Source organism: Magallana gigas, chromosome 8, assembly GCF_963853765.1.
Source record: "Magallana gigas chromosome 8, xbMagGiga1.1, whole genome shotgun sequence".
Classification (NCBI taxonomy): Eukaryota; Metazoa; Mollusca; class Bivalvia; order Ostreida; family Ostreidae; genus Magallana; species Magallana gigas.
Genome location: NC_088860.1, coordinates 16,270,933 through 16,282,882, shown reverse-complemented (window position 1 = coordinate 16,282,882; position 11,950 = coordinate 16,270,933). Strand labels below are relative to the sequence as shown.

The 11,950-nt window shown below is 36.0% G+C and overlaps 1 non-coding gene across 1 annotated transcript; it reads right to left on the bottom strand.

Annotated features, from left to right (window-relative positions):
* Positions 1-7,299: 7,299 nt before the first annotated feature.
* LOC105348854 (uncharacterized) lies at positions 7,300-11,058 on the bottom strand. Its single transcript, XR_010708517.1, has 3 exons — positions 10,860-11,058; positions 8,490-8,621; positions 7,300-7,429 (listed from the first exon to the last, which is right to left on the bottom strand). It is a non-coding gene; the product is annotated as an uncharacterized protein (transcript).
* Positions 11,059-11,950: the final 892 nt, after the last annotated feature.

Below are 11,950 nucleotides of genomic sequence, written 5' to 3'. Positions count from 1 at the left end.
CTCATTCATTATATAAAATGTTTGCCTTAAAAAAATAAATCGATTAGCTTCACCTCTTGCATCATGTACTAGTTAAATCTTAAAATTTAAATTCATCATTCTTAAAATAAAAAATTCCATCTTCTGTAACAATGTATCAACAAATGTAAATATATCAAAGTACTGAAGTACTGATGGGAGTTGATTTTATCGATTATCATTTATTCAAAATCAATGATGTGATTTTGCATGGCAAGAAGTATCAGTAATCGAAATATTTCTGAGAAATTGTATGGATCCAGGCAAGATTGAACTCTTGTCTTGTTCAACCAAACGCTCGGCTGTCTCCATTTATCTCCGACAAGGAAGAGAGACTCTGTTTTGTTGGATATTATTAGTCTAGTTCACCTTGACGTTTGTAAATACTTTCTACAACAAACGTTTGAGTGGGGAGTCAAACGGCTTGCGTGACTTAGGCTAGAATGTTAACGGAGACAGCCAAGTGTCTGGTTGAACAAGACTACATTGAACTCTAGCGTAGGAATCATACGACTTTAAAAAATATCTAAACTGTTTGTACAATTTAAAATCTTACTATTTTCATGGTATTAATAAATAAGTTTTCTTGAAAAACAATGCTTCAGAATACATAGCATCGAATTTATAGATTATTTTTAAGAACTAAGTGTTGTCAGCTGTATTGATTTGTGCTTAGGTCCAAACACTGTTTCACTTTTGCTTTGCCCAAGTAAGTGCATAGGAGAGTTGATTTAAATCAACTCCCATCAATCATAAATATTCAAATAAATGTACGTCTTACAAAAAACTTGATAATTAACAAAAATAAAAGATTTTTCTATCTTCTGGTCTATATGAATAAAAAATTAAATTTTGTGTCCTATGCCCCCCCCCCCCTTTCCATTCATACATTGTTTCAGTAAACCCTCTACAGGTACCTGCCGAGTCCATCTGTAGAGCTGGAACTATCAGTCCTGTCCAGTGACAGTTTGGTTGGCGTGGCCTCTTCCTTTCCCAACATCCAAGATGGCAGCTTTCTGGTGGAGCTATTCAGTGATGTGTTATTGTCTACCTTGGGCTCCTCCTCTCCACCTCTGCTTTGAGTGTAGATACATTCAGGCTTTGTCAGTTTGGTTACACAACTCTGATAAAGCTCTTGGTAGCTAAAACAATTATAAAATACAGTACCTGAAACTTTACAATTTTATATTTATATGTATACCAGTATGTACAATATGACTTTGGCATACCTCAAAACAGTATCAATATCTTGGGCAAAAATGAATTCCTTCCTTCCCTGGGGAAGCTCACATCTCATGTAACTGTTCAACCAATCTCTGTCCTGTGTAACACAAGGCAGACTGGGGATCCTAGAAGGTGTCTGGGACTTTGGTAAAATCTCCATGGTTCTGAGGAAATCCGGGACGGGTGATCGTGTGATCACATGACTGCCGTTGACCTAAGGTCAGAACAAAATTAATGTACTGTGATGTTTTACTCAACTATCGAAAGAGACCAGTTCAAAGCAACATATAAGCAGAATTTTTTTTAAAGATTCAGTAAATCAGAAAAAATTATTACACTTACCAATGCTGTGTTATGAAGAACCTGTGTGATCTGCAATGATTTTAAATACACGTACATTTATTTTTGCCTAAAACATTCTTGTTGCTAAAGACAAAGCATTTTTTTCATGAAATAGATTTTAAAAATTGTAATTTTTTTTTAAAGTATTTAACAGTGCTAGAGAAAACATCTTATTAACAAAGCTAAGGATTAGAGAAAACATCTCATTTAACACAGCTAGAGAAAAAATCTTATTTAACAAAGCTAGAAAAGATAGAGAAAACATCCTAAGGTACCTTAACACAGTAGACACCAGCAGCTTGAGCCATCTTCATGTGATTCTGAGTCTGGTAGATGTACAAGGTTTTCTGGAAAAAAGCAGAAGTTCAAGAACAAAATCCTTCAGGTTAAAACAATTTTTCATTTCATTCATGTAAATTGAATAGAGTGGGCAGTAAGAAAACCTATTGAAAGTACATGGTACCGCTATCAATAGTAAACCTATAGATACTGTCTATCAATGGATTACCTACTGTTTACATCTCTCTTTCAACATTAAACCACTTACTGTGCTGTGCAGAAACAGACAGTGTCTCTTCTGTAAAAATGCAAGAATTCCTGGATTGGGAGGTTCCGAATAAGGAGTGGCAGCAGTCTGCTCTGAGATGTGGAACAGGTAAAATGGGAAATCCAGCTACAAAATCAAATGTTCTCCTGAAACTGTTCATATCATTGCCTTATGTAAAAATCAAGATTATAGTGATAGATAAAACCCAAAAAGAATAGTATCAATGTGATGTACTATAGACAAACTTATGAGTTTATAGTAAAGCGTCAAGTTGTATATGTATTTTTATAGTTTATACCTTCTTTTAATATTGTAAGAGATCCAATGATACATATATTATACATTCATCTTTTAACTGCATTATATTTGTTCTCCTCATCATAGGACTGGGGTTACCTGTAAAATTTTACGTCTGGTAAACAAAAAAGATAGCTGTAAATTATTAGTCTAAGCAAACTTAGCATATTCTCACCTTACCTGTTTTGCTAACTTTGTCAGTAAAAGTCTGATCTCATCCATTGGTTCTCTGTTTCCTAAAAATATATTTATTTATCAAAAGAGATGAACAAGCCCACATTTTGTAAAAGTATATGATTTTATGTACGATACTATGCACAAGAAAATGTTGCACATACTGTCAGTGAACAAATCTATAAAACTATAGTTTTATCTCTTTCAGCAAAACCTGCTGAATAAATCATGGACATGCACCATGACAAACAGAAAAATATGATTATCACTTTTGCTCAAGCCTTCCATTAAAAACTATGAAAATCTTGTTTTCCATCAATATAACATTAAATCTGTGATCTTTAAATTACATTTATTGTAATTATAATATCCTTATTCTAAAGGAAAATACTTAAGTTATTGTAAAATTGATTATTTATAAATAACAGCTCATACTGCCTTAAATCTCTGAAAGTATAACTACCGAACTGAACAAAGATGATTCTTCCTATGGGGTTCTGTTCATTCCAGTGAACACAAATATCCTTAATCCCATGTCTCAGGCTAAGTCCATTGTCAGACTTTGTGTAGATACTCTCTATTTGTATCAACAGACCTGGAATATCAAACTGAAACAAGGAAGATAACTCAAGATAATTATAGATGTTACATTTGTAAAGTCTTGTTGGCAATATTTTCTCTTCAATTTATGTTCAAAATTGTTTAGTTTTTATTTCTAGGCTTCATGTAAGGTTTTGAGGGAAAAAAAGATTCAAGTTTCATATAAAAAAAAATCGAAGAACAAAAAAACACCCCACGACCAAGGGTGGGATGTACATGTACTACAGTCATAAAAAGAGGCTTTAGAATGTATACATGTAATTTATTTCCATACCTTGAAGGCTGAAAAGTTCTCAAGATGTGCTTCATGATGAAATAGTTTATATCCTTCCTCTTCATCAGGTACCTCATCTATAATTTATAGGTAATTAAACAGCAGTCAAAATCACAATGCAAATATAAAATCCCTCCTTGTGAGGCTACATGTATACCAATGGTATGAACTATGAATGTAAAACAAGCCTTTTAATATATTAATTTATTTACACAAGACAAAATATCAATTTCAATAAAAAAGATGCAATTAGCAGAACATGGCAATAACCGACTGACGTTATTACAGGTATTTGTATAGATGAATATAAACTTGCTTGAATTGTAGGCCACTTTGCCTGTTTTGGGATCAAACCAGGATGTGATATCTGCATAACTAACTGTCACATCCTCCTCGTTAAGACAAACTTCTTGGTTCCACAACACCTGGGACTGGCCATATTTAGGCTGAACACTGACCAGAGCTATGGTCTTCTCTGGGAACTGGAAATGGAAATCATTCATACATTGGCTTTAAGGGTACTTGACACCCTTTGACTAATTTTTACGACATTGCTGGAGTATGTCACAGCATACTGATTTAACCCACTATGGAACTGTATTGCCAAATTTTGGTTCTTTGGTACACATCTTGGTTCTTAGCCTACATTTTGAGAAATGTAATGGAATGAAATCAATGAATAGGAGATTCTGAAGAAATAGGAATATAATAATATAACATATTTGTACTTTTTTTCATTTTGCTCTAAATGAATATCAAACTTGTTTAAAATAAGTTAGTAGAAATGATTGTATAACTCAAATTATCAGTAATATTATATATAACTCAACATACAGTACCTTTTTCTGGATAAGTTTGAGATAGGAAGATCTTTTCGCAAATGTACCATTGTCATCATCCACAGCAACTTTCTGATCCTAAAAAACACAATTTAAACCACCGTTAATTAACATACTTTGCTATTCTTATCAAATATGCTAGAAATAAAAAAAAGGAGCATAAATAATTACCATAATTAATACAAATTTAATGTTAAGATAATATGCTTGGTAAATAATTATGAATGTGTTTCTGAAATAAGTTGTCTATACAGATTTATCATAAATTACCGGTATATCTATTCAAAACTTTACAAAAACTGACTTTAAGGCAAAATCCTTTTATCTTCAAACCCATTCATGCAAACAAAGAAGCGCATCTATACATACACATGTTCTATACATGTAAACCCTATACTCTACAGAACATGAATGTTGTGCAACCAAGTTTACGAAAACAAGGTACTCATGATATTAAATATACATGTAGAGCTGGTATCCTACCTCAGAAAGAAAAGGGGTTCCAGCAAATATATAGATTCATGTAAATGTATGCACACATGGATAAACATAGGTATGTAATATGTCTGGACATCAGGGATGCTGGGGTCTGAACTGCTGCTGTTCTAGTGGACACCACATTACATGCCCAGTGAGGGGTAGACCAGGGTCAGAGGTCAGGGATAGAGAGGTATTGAGGAAACATATGAACAGTGTGAAACCCTACTTTACTTCATTCCTTTCCATTTCATTTTAATGACTATAAAGATTAATGATGTAAAGATTTACGAAGAATTGTTCAATATACATGTACAGTTGATATTAAAGAATTTATACAAGTTACTTGGTCGAACCAACACTCAGACCTATACTGTAGTAATTATATACAAGAGATATTCTGCATGAATTTTGTCGGAAATTATCCAGACTTAAATTCTGCAGAAACATTCATATTCTAACATATTCTAACAGCCATATAATCGACGACCATTTTGAACAGTCTCTTTCAATAGGTGATGTTCTGGAATCTGTAGCTTTGATGCTACGAGGCTCGCAACATCCCCAATGAAAGCCGGAGTGTTGATGTTCCCTCCTCCTGGTCGCATGGAAGGGGAATCAGTTTCTAAAAGAATCCGGTTTAAAGGGACAGACTGTAGGCCTGCAACTTGATCAGAACTAAAGTTCTCCACAGCACCAGTGAAACCAAAATACACGTTAGAGAAGTTGCTCATCCATTCCGTGACCAATTCAGTATCTCCCGTAAAGCAGTGGACATGAATTGGCTGAGTGTATCCACAAAATTTCTTCAGAATCTGCATACACCGTGCATGCACGTCTATTCCTATTCGGTCTGCTGGAGTTCCTCGGAGATGGAGAATCAATACCTTGTTTTGACGTACAAGGGAAAGAACTTGGCGAAAAACTTTTTCCTGCTGTCTCCACAGCTTTACAGGAACAGTCCTATCCAATCCAGTTTCACCTAAACCCACTACACTGGGATGATTCAGTAAATTCTTCAGACGAAGGAGTTTTTCTGCTGTGAGCTCGCTAACATGTTTAGGGTGTACACCAAGAGCTATCCCCCAAGATCCTCCAGCTTGAATGAACTCAGGGTGTGCTGAAGGCTCACTGTAGTTGATAACACCTCCTACAATATTAACTTTCAACTTTGGCTGGAAACTGCTCTGATTGATAACCGAGTGTAGATCCTCCATCGTATTTCCAGAAGGTGAATAATGCCCCCATATCCTTGCACAAGTGTGGTCCAAATGAAAATGGCTATCAAAGGCTTCATTCACATTTGAGGTATATGACTCTTGTACTTCAAGGGCATTGGTTTTTGAATGACTTACTACATGAGGTGCAGATTGATGAGGAATTTCAAAGTCAGAACCATAATGAACATCAACAGCTTTAAACTTATCCTCTGTCAATGTATTCACATCGGACCCACCAATGTCTGAAGTATTGGTAACAGACTGCATGTCGGTTATAACACGCCCATGGACACGAAATTCTTCACATTGCATGGGCTGCAAAAGAGACATCAAAGCAACCAAACATCTCCAATGGACAAGAACAGCAGGAGAGTTGATTGGCGACAACCTGAAACCCTCCGAAGGTTCCGTCCATCCTTGGTACGAACAGAGTCTGTGCATGGATGAAGCAGTGTCAACATGAACAACTGCGTTTGATGGAATAATATTGGAACAATTCAAGTAGTCAACCGCTGATAGTAAATCAGCATCTGGTCCCAATGCACTCTTCACCAGAGATGACAATGCAGACATCTGGAATTGGCATAAGGATTTATCGTCCAATGATCGTATTGGTTTTATATCATTAAAAATCCTTGGAAGGTGTTTACTCTGCGCATGCCGTTTGATCTTCTTTTCTCTAACATCACATCCTAGAAACGGACATCTCTGGAAAGATGATGGAAACTGCAGCGTCACCTCTTGGGTCAGTTCTTGATCATCACAGTCAAGACGTACTCGTTTAGAAGGGATCTCCATACTGCCTTCATTTGCTTCAACAATATGAGCACTTATAGTCGTCTTTGGCTTAGTCTTGTCAAAATGAAAGTTCTCGGTCAGATATGGATCTTCTCTGGTTGACACAGGACGTTCATTGGAAAAACCATGTCTGTATGCAGAGGCCTCCATCACTGGGTTAACATATGGAGTTTGGTGTTTGCCATCAACAGCGTTTTCTCGCTCAAACTGCAAGTCTAGGTTAGAACGAAGATGAATGTCCACACACATGGAAGCTGAAGTGGCAGAAGATGCATTGACTGATGGTCGTACTCTTTTCTGTGAATGAGCTTCATGAACCAGTGATGGCAGGTGGTCATCCACCCATCTCGCTGAACACAGAATAGTACTGCACTCCCTTCTGAGGGCCTCGATCCATCTCCAATCACCCACATCTCTCGCCAGTTCATACTGATGAAGAATAACGTTGCAGATTGTTCTGTGAGGTGTTCCATCATTAAGATTGGCCAGACCATGCACAAGTCTCTCTGGATCAACTAATCTTCTTGTTGATGTATTCCTCCTCACATAGTCCACATAATCTTCACCTCTTTCCTGACGAATACTGCTATTGAGCCTCTCTAATTGCCATGTTTTATAGCTAAATGACATGATTTATAGATGCAGTATAAATTGAAGATATATATACTATTAATTCATATTTAGTTATAAATAAGAGACAGTATAGATCCGACAAATGATGACTATATCATTTATATATAGTTTGACATGACCCTGGTTCTATATGGTCCTGTTCTTCAACAACTGAAAAAGTAAATAAAATATAAGTATCCTGAATCTTATCAGTAGTGTAATTGATGTTATATTTTTTTTACTGAAATTATCATACAGCTCCTGAGTTACAAACTGTATATGTATCAGTAACTGCCACAGCAAGAACATAACTCACATCTAAAGTTTAGTAAACTTACATTTCTAGTAATCGGTACATAACCATCCTGTAACTTGGATGAGCTCACTTTTGATCTAAGTCTCACTTTTACAAATGGAACAATCAAAAGTGAGCTCATCTAAGTTTTGTGGCCCCAGGGCCAGGTCTGATAACCAATACTGCATATGGTTTATAGGTATTGCATTTGGTTGATATCAGGTTTTGTACCCAGTAGGAAATTTGTAACTCTATTGTAAAACTTTATAATGTTAACTTTACTTTTCATGGTTTTATTTACAACTTGTCATTTACAGTACACAAAGGAAGTCGGTAAGATATATTCATGACACATGGACTTTGAACATGGAATTTACTGTCCATGTATAAATCATATCAGGTCAAGTACAAACCATGAAACTGATACAATGTATTGTGGCGGCATGGCATACTAGGGCATAATGTTAATGGACCAATGTATGGTACAATAAATGGTGTTCCATGGATTTGGAAAGCTGCAGTATGGTGGGTAGAAACCTGGAGGGGCACATTGACCATTTAGTACTGTATCTAACAGGACTCTAGGTTTGGCTGCTAATGTAATGCTGGGTGCACTGTCATACATGAAACGCCCAGTAAAAGGACTGACCAGGGTCAGAGGTCAGGCATTGAAAGGTATTGAGGAGAACATACACTAACACTGTAAAACCCCATTTTACTACATAAACTGTAACATTGCAACAGAAAAATGTCTGAAAATGAAAAGTTGTACCTGTTTTAAACACCTTTGAACATTCAGCACAATGTCTCTCAGTCCATAATTCTGATTAGAAGAAAATAGGCTCCTTGGACAAATCTTCACATGATCTCCAGAGAAATGTTTTTCATAGTACACATCACTTCCCTAAAAAAAATATACAGTATATGATTGTGTAGTAGGAAAGGAGGAATGAGTATATAAAATTTATATATACAAATATAAATACAATGAAAACATATGACTGGACTGGGAATCGAACCCAGGACCCCTGCAACTCTAGTCAGGAGCTCTACCACTGAGTTATCCAGGCTATATCCACGGTTCATATAGCCCCAACTACTACCTTCCTCTCTCCTTAAATAGTCTTTGACACCGAAGACACAACACAAGTTCACCTTGTCAGGACTTATATATTACATGTATATTTAATTGCCTGAACAAGGAAGGCCACAGCACCATCTGTAGTAGGAAAGGAGAAATGAGTATATAAATACAATGAAAACATATGGCTGGACCGGGAATCAAACCCAGGACCCCTGCAACTCTAGTCAGGAGCTCTACAACTGAGCTACCAAGGCCGATATCCACAGTCCATATACAGACTGATATAACCCCAACTACTACAATGTACAATTGCAATATTATATTAAAGTAAATTTGTGTTACTAACACTGTATAAAAGAAATCTTAGTCAGGAAATACTAAACATGAAAATGACTACACAAATTACGTTACTCCAAGCATCAATATAGAATATATACTATAATTTTAAAATTGACAGATGTTCTACGGACCCCTGACCTGAGCGTAGCCAGGCTCCAGGGCCAAAAAACTTAAATGAGCTCACTTTTGACTTCAGGCCCCGGGGCCATAAAACTTAGACGAGCTCACTTTTGATCTAAGTCTCAATTTTACGAAAGAAACATAGTGGAAAAATGAGACTGAGATCAAAAAAGAGCTTGTCTAAGTTTTATGGCCCCAGGGCCAGGTTTACTTTAACACTATATGTTCCTTTTTGTGAAAGTGAGACTTCGATCAAAAGTGAGCTCGTCTAAGTTTTAAGGTCCGGGGTCCGGCCCCGGGGCCAGAAAAATTAGGCGAGCTCACTTTTGATCTCAGTCTCACTTTAACCAAAGGAACATATAGTTGAAAAGTGAGACTGAGATTAAAGTGAGCTTGTCTAACTTTTATGGCCCCCAGGCCTGGTCACGTTAAGATTATTTTTTCCACTCCCAGCATGCACAGGCAATCTTATCAATAAATAATAGCGAGCTCCAAGAACCAGTGTGCGCGGGAAAAAGAACGAGCTAAACCTACAGTTCATCAAACAAAATTTTTTGTCTACGTCCCATAATGCTCTCTAATGTTTTCACCCGTGGTGGTATGCCAAAAATGGCTAACATTTAACTCGTAATTTACAGTGTCTTGAGCTTTGCAGACACGTTTAGAGTACCGCATATGCTTTGGCGAGACTCAAGAGATTTGTTACTTGCTTCTATACCTTCGTTTTGAGTCGAGATACGTAAACAAAGATGAACAAAGTCATGGATGACGTCACAGTGCTCTCGCGCTACATTTCCCGCGATAAATTTAGAGGTGGATCAAACATCTGTAATGCGTGTACTAGCTATTTCAGTATAGACTGCGAAACTTCCCTCATTGACATATGATTTGTTTCTAATTTTTTTATATAGAGATTATATAAATATATACATGTACTAGCAAGAGCCATACTTTACTGTCATATCGATCCATTTTTAAGCTAATTGTGCATGCATTTACAGAAGGCAGGTAAGTATATGAGTAGGGAAAAAATAAACGATAGGACATTTTAAACTAAATGAAAAGCAATAGAGAACAAATTAACAGTTAAAAAATTTATATAGTTATTGCATATAGTCAAACCATTAAATTTAAAAGGGGGAAATTACACACCTACAAACAGGGACCGGGCGCTGTCTCTCTCTCTCTCTCTCTGTGTTTGTCTCGGGGGAGGGGTAGGGGGTTGCGCTGTATGTATCATAACCATTAAAATTAGTACCTTTGGCATACTTATTGTAGAGCAATACTCTCTCAAAAATTCTTTGACGTTCGTTGATACCTAAATAACACTAGGTTGACAATGGTGCAAGGTATGTGTAATTCTTGCTGCGCTCGCCAGAACGGTAGCACCGTAAAACATATTACCTAGAGTCAAAATAAGTAAAAACCCAGCCATGAGATTGCCGACTCCTGTGCAGCATGCCCAGTACTTAAACCGTTTATTATCTGAGTATCTCAAGTTTTGTCGGTAAAATTATGACAGTCAGTGGTTCACTGACTCAATTCCTATATTTCTATTCAAATTTCTATGATAAAAGTCACGAAATAATCGACATTTACTGAAAAAGGTGGTCCATGCATCAACACACAGTCAAAATTTGCCGCCATATTGAGTCCCTTATATCCTTATCAAAAGGCAAATCAATGGTTTTTCAAGAGGATAGATTTTACAACATAAATGAAGAGTTTCGCTTTTTTAAATATCGCATTAAAATGGAAAAAACGCGTTTTGATTTGAAACGAAGGATTTTATATTTAACAATTAAAAAATTGTTAAAAAAAAACATTTGTTGATATAAGGGATACGATGATCTTATCTATACCCCCCCCCCCCCCCAAGTAATTCGGTCCAGGTCCTATCATCCTCAACAAAAATCACAAACACTATAAATTTTCGCAAATTCGATTCACTGATTTACAAATGTTATTTGGAGCAAGATATGTGACAACACATTTATTGATACCTTAGGCCCTATGAATTATTTAAAAAAATGAGCCAATAATATTCCAGTCCATTTTTGTCTGAATAGTTAGCCTTAATTCATATCAGCTGCTCATAAATAGCAATATAATATTATAGCTTGAAAAAGCTATACAGCTTTACAACGCTATTCATGATAGCTTGATAAAGCTACTTATATAATGATATATGTCAGGTTTTTTTCACTGAAATTTGTATTAATATAAGAAATATACTAAGTATCGAAAGTTTGTTACTACTTTTTTATTGACAATTCAAAAGCAATACTATACAATTCTAAATAGTTTTCATATTGCGGTTTCTGAACATTAATAAGCAAAAATGTTTGGGTAGCCATCCACCACGTTGTGTCAGGCCATAACATTAGGGGAATCGGAGAGGAGCTGCTCTCCCCACTTTTTGTCGCAGCAAACATTTTTCTTAATTATTAAAATATACATATTAGAAAGTGAATTAGCACGGAGTCCACCCTCCCTTTTTGGGACAATATAAAAAATAAAAGTGAAAAAAGGAGTTAAAGCAAAATTGAAGGTATATGGGTACATGTATCCAACCCCCCTCCACCCACGGATTAGGATTTTGATAATTTTGATAAGTTTTTTTTTCGCTTGTCAAGATTTTTATTTAAGATGAGTTCCCCCTCTTTCAAATACGATGCTATGATTGTGTC